The following is a 7,364-nucleotide window of genomic DNA, read 5'->3' as shown; positions in this document are numbered from 1 at the left end:
CAGACTCCATCAGGTTTTCTTCCAGAATGGTCCTGTATTTGGCTCCATTCATCTTCCCATCCATTTTTACCATCTTCCCTGTCCCTGCTGAAGAAAAGCAGGCCCAAACCATGATGCTGCCACCACCATGTTTGACAGTGGGGATGGTGTGTTCAGGGTGATGAGCTGTGTTGCTTTTACGCCAAACATAACGTTTTGCATTGTTGCCAAAAAGTTCAATTTTGGTTTCATCTGACCAGAGCACCTTCTTCCACATGTTTGGTGTGTCTCCCAGGTGGCTTGTGGAAAACTTTAAACGACACTTTTTATGGATATCTTTAAGAAATGGCTTTCTTCTTGCCACTCTTCCATAAAGGCCAGATTTGTGCAATATACGACTGATTGTTGTCCTATGGACAGATTCTCCCACCTCAGCTGTGGATCTCTGCAGTTCATCCAGAGTGATCATGGGCCTCTTGGCTGCATCTCTGATCAGTCTTCTCCTTGTATGAGCTGAAAGTTTAGAAGGACGGCCAGGTCTTGGTAGATTTGCATTGGTCTGATACTCCTTCCATTTCAATATTATCACTTGCACAGTGCTCCTTGGGATGTTTAAAGCTTGGGAAATCTTTTTGTATCCAAATCCGGCTTTAAACTTCTTCACAACAGTATCTCGGACCTGCCTGGTGTGTTCCTTGTTCTTCATGATGCTCTCTGCGCTTTTAACGGACCTCTGAGACTATCACAGTGCAGGTGCATTTATACGGAGACTTGATTACACACAGGTGGATTGTATTTATCATCATTAGTCATTTAGGTCAACATTGGATCATTCAGAGATCCTCACTGAACTTCTGGAGAGAGTTTGCTGCACTGAAAGTAAAGGGGCTGAATAATTTTGCACGCCCAATTTTTCAGTTTTTGATTTGTTAAAAAAGTTTGAAATATCCAATAAATGTCGTTCCACTTCATGATTGTGTCCCACTTGTTGTTGATTCTTCACAAAAAAATACAGTTTTATATCTTTATGTTTGAAGCCTGAAATGTGGCAAAAGGTCGCAAAGTTCAAGGGGGCCGAATACTTTCGCAAGGCACTGTATTTTGGCGGTAAGCAAATTGGAGTGGGTCTAGGGTGTCAGGTAGGGTGGAGGTGATATGGTCCTTGACTAGTCTCTCAAAGCACTTCATGATGACGGAAGTGAGTGCTACGGGGCGGTAGTCGTTTAGCTCAGTTACCTTAGCTTTCTTGGGAACAGGAACAATGGTGGCCCTCTTGAAGCATGTGGGAACAGCAGACTGGGATAGGGATTGATTGAATATGTCCGTAAACACACCAGCCAGCTGGTCTGCGCATGCTCTGAGGGCGCGGCTGGGGATGCCGTCTGGGCCTGCAGCCTTGCGAGGGTTAACACGTTTAAATGTTTTACTCACCTCGGCTGCAGTGAAGGAGAGGCCGCATGTTTTGGTTGCAGGCCGTGTCAGTGGCACTGTATTGTCCTCAAAGCGGGCCAAAAAGTTATTTAGTCTGCCAGGGAGCAAGACATCCTGGTCCGTGACGGAGCTGGTTATCTTTTTGTAATCCGTGATTGACTGTAGACCCTGCCACACACCTCTTGTGTCTGAGCCGTTGAATTGAGATTCTACTTTGTCTCTATACTGACGCTTAGCTAAGTTCCTCGGCGTACACATCACAGACAAACTGAATTGGTCCACCCACACAGACAGCATTGTGAAGAAGGCGCAGCAGCGCCTCATCAACCTCAGGAGGCTGAAGAAATTTGGCTTGTCACCAAAAGCACTCACAAACTTCTACAGATGCACAATCGAGAGCATCCTGGCGGGCTGTATCACCGCCTGGTACGGCAACTGCTCCGCCCACAACCGTAAGGCTCTCCAGAGGGTAGTGAGGTCTGCACAACGCATCACCGGGGGCAAACTACCTGCCCTCCAGGACACCTACACCACCCGATGTTACAGGAAGGCCATAAAGATCATCAAGGACAACAACCACCCGAGCCACTGCCTGTTCACCCCGCTATCATCCAGAAGGTGAGGTCAGTACAGGTGCATCAAAGCTGGGACCGAGAGACTGAAAAACAGCTTCTATCTCAAGGCCATCAGACTGTTAAACAGCCACCACTAACATTTAGTGGCTGCTGCCAACACACTGACTCAACTCCAGCCACTTTAATAATGGGAATTGATGGGAAATGATGTAAAATATATCACTAGCCACTTTAAACAATGCTACCTAATATAATGTTTACATACCCTACATTATTAATCTCATATGTATACGTATATACTGTACTCTATATCATCTACTGCATCTTTATGTAATACATGTATCACTAGCCACTTTAACTATGCCACTTTGTTTACATACTCATCTCATATGTATATACTGTACTCGATACCATCTACTGTATCTTGCCTATGCCGCTCTGTACCATCACTCATTCATATATCTTTATGTACATATTCTTTATCCCCTTACACGTGTGTGTATAATACAGTAGTTTTGGAATTGTTAGTTAGATTACTTGTTGGTTATTACTGCATTGTCGGAACTAGAAGCACAAGCATTTCGCTACACTCGCATTAACATCTGCTAACCATGTGTATGTGACAAATAAAATTTGATTTGATTTGACCAGTGAGATATACCTGCTGGAGCGCGTGCTACGGGTGGGTGCTGCTATGGTGACCAGTGAGCTGACATAAGGCTGGGATTTACCTAGCAAAGACCTGGAGCCAGTGGGTTTGGCAACGAATATGAAGCGAGGGCCAGCCAACGAGAGCATACAGGTCGCAGTGGTGGGTAGTATATGGGGCTTTGGTGACAAAACGAATGGCACTGTGATAGACTGCATCCAATTTGTTGAGTGGAGTGTTGGAGGCTATTTTGTAAATGACATCCCCGAAGTCAAGGATCGGTAGGATAGTCAGTTTTACGAGGGGATGTTTGGCAGCATGAGTGAGGGATGCTTTGTTGCTAATAGGAAGCCGATTCTAAATGTTATTTTGGATTGGAGATGCTTAATGTGAGTCTGGAAGGAGAGATTACTGTCTAACCAGGCACCTAGGTATTTTAAGTTGTCCACATATTCTAAGTCAGAGCCATCCAGAGTAGTGATGCTGGACAGGCGGGCAGGTGTGGGCAGCGATTGGTTGAAGAGCATGCATTTAGTTTTCCTTACATTTTAGAGCAGTTGGAGGCCATGGAAGGAGAGTTGTATGGCATTGAAGCTCGTCTGGAGGTTAGATAACACAGTGTCCAAAGAAGGGCCAGATGTATACTGAATGGTGTTGTCTGCGTAGAGGTGGATCAGAGAATCACCAGCAGCAAGAGGGACATCATTGATGTATACAGAGAAAAGAGAGAAAAGAGAAAAGAGACTGCCAGAGGTCTGGAAAACAGGCTCTCCGACATGATGCAAGTCAAACTGAGGAGAGAGACTGCTCTATTCGTCATAATATGGTTCCCGGTCTGAGAATTAACGACAGTAACAACAGTTTAGAAAAGTTACTATTACTGTGCATTTTCCTTTAAAGCTAGAATCCTTAGTTACTACACCCATTTTTGGACTATAATATATATATATATATATATATATATATATATATATATATATATATATATATACACACACACATACAGCATCATTTGTTTTTCAATAGGACAATGAATGACCCAACACACCTCCAGGCTGTGTAAGAGCAATTTGACCAAGAAGGAGAGTGATCGAGTGCTGCATCAGATGACCTGGCCTTCACAATCACCTGACCTTAACCCAATTCAGATGGTTTGGGATGAGTTGGACTGCAGAGTGAAGGAAAAGCAGCCAACAAGTGCTCAGCATATGTGGGAACTCCTTCAAGACTGTTGGAAAAGCATTCCTCATGAAGCTGGTTGAGAGACTGCCTAGAGTGTGCAAAGCTGTCATCAAGGCAAAGGGTGAGTACTTTGAAAATTCTCAAATATATTTTGATTTGTTTAACACTTTTTTGGTTACTACATGATTCCATATGTGTTATTACATAGTTTTGATGTCTTCACTATTATCCCACAATGTCGAAAATAGTAAAAATAAAGAAAGTAGTAGTTGTGTCCAAACTTTCGAGTGGTACTGTATATATACAAGGGTAATGAATAGTTTACTTGCCAAACCTTAGTGGATAGTTTTACTCAAACAGGCATTTTCTAGCTTCCTGCAAGTTGGCCCAAATTATAGTGCCCAGGGGTCTGATCTAAGCTGACTGTTGAATTTAAAGAGATCCATTTAGATCTTTTCAACACGTAGTTATTGTTGATTCTCTGTCACATACAAAGCAGGGCTTGGAGTTCGCTCTCTAAACTAAAACATGTTTCATTTCTAGTACCATAGCTAGACCTTTCCTGTTACCTTAGCTGCAGACAGCCTTCAGCCACAGACTGACAGTGGTATTCTGTAAAGCCTTGTCATGTCTTACCCCATAATGTGTTATCATAAGCCTCTTATCTTATTCACGATCATGTGTACAAGCGTGTAGGAGTGGTGCTTATACCTGCAGGAGGGTGTTTTTCTAGGTGTGTGTGCCTGTGTGCTGTGTGCATGCCTGTCTGTGTACACATGCACATGCTATGTGTGTCTGATCCTGTTGGTGTCTATGCATGTTTGTGTGATTGCATCTAGGTTATGTCCATTGGCATCAGGTCTGTATGTTTTCCTCCTTGCATTTTTGTATAAAGATAGTATGTGGCCCTGTTTGAGCTTTGCTCTGGGTTCTCATCTGTGCTCAAGTGTGTCTGTGTGTTTGCACGAGTACAACACAATGTGTAGTGCAGCTTGATTGCAGTATTTACATTGTGCAGCTCTAATGTTTAGGTGTAGATTGAGGGTCTCAGAGCACACTCTTCTAATGAGGTTTGGTTAGTGATAGAGTGGGGTGTGCCATGGCTGCTACTTAATAGTAATGATTTGGGATGTATGGCTATTGGCTACTATTTAAATGACATGCACAAAATGGAATACCATTGTTTATCTAGACACTATAGAGGTGCAATGCATTAATCAGTTTGAAGATCTGTTTATGAGTAAATAGAAATTCAGTTTTCTGTATTGCCTTGGGAGTGTCCCTCAGGAGAGTTTTGCTGATATGTGTGGGAGGGGCTCTTACATCCCCTATAGGTAGGCAGGCCAAAGCAGCAAACATGCATATCAATCATCAGGTCTGAAGTGTGAACCATGTTCCTTAAGGAGGTGAGAGAGTGGACAAAGCTAGACATTTCTGTTGAATGTCTACCAACTTGAGAAGTTAAAATGGTGACAAACCTGTCTGTGTGTACTGTACATGCACATAGACTTTGTAGAGGATAGAGAAGCTATTTTTGAAGTGTGCAGTTCTTGCTGGCAACTTCTTGGCATGGGAGCACTCAAAAGCGGATATCTCTAATCTCACGCTTAATTACAAAAAATAAACTAAATACATAAAAGTGTCTTATCTATGCAAACTAACAAGGATGCTTTTCAACATTTGCCAGAACACCTTTAACGTGACATGAAGGTGTGTCAGTTAGAATGAGATCCATAATGTTGACAGAAACCTTTGGGTGGACTGTAGACTGTACCTCAATTTCATCCTCCTTGCCCTGAGAAGTATGTATCTACTCAGCACCTTAGCAGAAATGAAGTTTTGGACATTGCCATGAGCCAAAGGTAATAAAGTAAAACACAATAGCGAAGCAAAACAGGAGGCACTCACGGAAGGGAAATGAAATGGTCTGACTCATTCCCCAAAGGCTGCTTCTGTTTAAGAAAGCAACATTTGAACATTTCAGTTCTAGCCCTCAATTTCTGGATCTGTAGTGCTCAGCTCACCACTCATGGAGGTCATTATATCCTGAGCGGATAAGGATTTTACTACTCCTTTCCACAGAGGTGCAGACTTATTACGTGCTGCCTGGCTGCTTATAAACTTGCCAAAAAGAGCCCGTAACCAGAAACAAGGGGTTGTGTAAAACAAAGAAACAGGTGAGGAAAGTCAGCACACGTGCAATGCACTTGGGCAAATATTTCCCCTGTGTTGCTCGCGTTGCCAACCCTATTTTTTCCCCCCGTGGATCAAGCTAGCATGGGCCAGGAGTCCAGCAACACCAGAGCCCTTTGTCCAGGCCTGTTTTACAGCAGGGAGGACTGGGGAGCTTTAGGTCTGTGTGAAAAGCTTGCAGGGATGATGGCAGGGGATAGGAATGCACTGAAACGGGCATACAGAGAGGAGGAGAGGGGGTGAGGGGTTGGAGAGGTGGAGTTAGAGGGCAGTAACAAACGAGCAGCGTTGCTGTGGAACAGATGCAGCAGAAATAAAGATTAATAGGCTTCAGGAAAAACATGTGAGGTGTTCAATTCCTCACTTCTTCTGTCCACAACCCATAATCCAGCTAAAATGAGACATTTTATCCGCTACAGTCTACCTCACCTGTGACCTTGTGTTAAATGTGCCTGAGAGAATGAGAATATTAATTCTTCAAACACACTATCTTGTTATGCCCAGTTGAATGTTAAAGAATGCTGAATGCTGAATTCTTATCTCATTGTTCTTTCACTCAGCACTCCCACACTGTTCTGATAGTGAGCTGCTTTGGTTATTCTCAGAGAAGGAACACTCCCTGCACAATCCTTTTGTCAGGCATTTGGAGTGAATTATGAAGAGACTTGGCCTGTGGTTAGCGTTGCTGGAGGGGTTAAGTGTGTGGGAGGGGCCTCAAGGGAGAGAGGAGAGCAAGTTTATTGTGTTACCCAGTCCAGACTATCTGGGGACAAATGTGTGTTGTGTGTCCCACATCTGCTCAGATTGCGTAACGCCCAAAACAGGCCAAACCCAGATAAGAAATGTAATACGTTTCTTCCCAACTCAATATTCACACATATCCTGTCCTTCTGGTCAGTTAGATCTTGTTGTCTGTAAAATCAGCTGATGGATAGGTCAGCTGGAGTCCATGTTTACACACGGTGTTATCTTAAGAAGTGGTCACAAAGTAAATCCTCAGAACATGGGGCTCTTTTAGGTTGTTTCCCAGTTGATATTTAGAGCATTTATCAATGTCCGGCTGTGGGGTGACCTGTATCCCTGCATGGTGCTTGGAACGAACACTGTTTTTCCAGTTTTCCAATGGGTTCAGATAAGTTGTTCTTTTATTTGATTACATTGAGAACGTATGACAAGCATCGTGCAGAGGACTAGTACTCTAGGTCTTTGTACGGTGAAATTAGTATATTTGGATATGTTAACATGAGATTCAGGACATCTTGTTTTCCTGCCTAGCATGATTATGTCAATTGACCCAAGTGGGGAATTAGTATTCATAGTCATATACTATGTCATAAAATGTTACTTCAGTAAAT

The sequence above is a fragment of the Oncorhynchus mykiss genome, chromosome 16 (genome assembly GCF_013265735.2).
Source record: "Oncorhynchus mykiss isolate Arlee chromosome 16, USDA_OmykA_1.1, whole genome shotgun sequence".
NCBI classification, from domain to species: domain Eukaryota; kingdom Metazoa; phylum Chordata; class Actinopteri; order Salmoniformes; family Salmonidae; genus Oncorhynchus; species Oncorhynchus mykiss.
This window is presented reverse-complemented; position numbering follows the sequence as displayed.